Source organism: Oncorhynchus gorbuscha, linkage group LG06 (genome assembly GCF_021184085.1).
Source record: "Oncorhynchus gorbuscha isolate QuinsamMale2020 ecotype Even-year linkage group LG06, OgorEven_v1.0, whole genome shotgun sequence".
Classification (NCBI taxonomy): Eukaryota; Metazoa; Chordata; class Actinopteri; order Salmoniformes; family Salmonidae; genus Oncorhynchus; species Oncorhynchus gorbuscha.
Window position 1 is genome coordinate 94445350 of NC_060178.1, and position 1066 is coordinate 94446415.

The following is a 1066-nucleotide window of genomic DNA, read 5'->3' on the forward strand; positions in this document are numbered from 1 at the left end:
ATCCACCTCCATCATGATCTGTTTACGTTGTGGTACATAATGTCCACTACTGCTGTACATGTTGATCATGAAACAGGACATGCAGCCATGTTATGAGGTCAGGGTTCGCTGGGAACAGGCAGCCATGTTATGAGGTCAGGGTTCACCGGAGATAATGAATGTTACTGCTGTACATGTTTATTTTTTATTTTTTACCTTTATTTTACTAGGCAAGTCAGTTAAGAACAAATTCTTATTTTCAATGACGGCCTAGGAACAGTGGGGCAGAACAACAGATTTGTACCTTGTCAGCTCGGGGATTCGAACTTGCAACCTTTCGGTTACTAGTCCAATGCTCTAACCACTAGGCTACCCTGCCCAGCTACCCTGCTGTTTATCATGAAATAGGACAGGCAGCCATGTTTGAGGTCAGGGTTAGCTGGGCACAGGCAGCCATGTTATGAGGTCAGGGTTCGCTGGGCACAGGTAGCCATGTTTGGGGTCAGGGTTCGCTGGGCACAGGCAGCCATGTTTGAGGTCAGGGTTCGCTGGGCACAGGCAGCCATGTTATGAGGTCAGGGTTCGCTGGGCACAGGCAGCCATGTTTGAGGTCAGGGTTCGCTGGGCACAGGCAGCCATGTTTGAGGTCAGGGTTCGCTGGGCACAGGTAGCCATGTTTGGGGTCAGGGTTCGCTGGGCACAGGCAGCCATGTTATGAGGTCAGGGTTCGCTGGGCACAGGCAGCCATGTTTGAGGTCAGGGTTCGCTGGGCACAGGCAGCCATGTTTGAGGTCAGGGTTCGCTGGGCACAGGCAGCCATGTTATGAGGTCAGGGTTCGCTGGGCACAGGCAGCCATGTTTGAGGTCAGGGTTCGCTGGGCACAGGTAGCCATGTTTGGGGTCAGGGTTCGCTGGGCACAGGCAGCCATGTTTGAGTTCAGGGTTCGCTGGGCACAGGCAGCCATGTTATGAGGTCAGGGTTCGCTGGGAACAGGCAGCCATGTTTGAGGTCAGGGTTCGCTGGAAACAGGCAGCCATGCTATGAGGTCAGGGTTCGCTGGGCACAGGCAGCCATGTAATGAGGTCA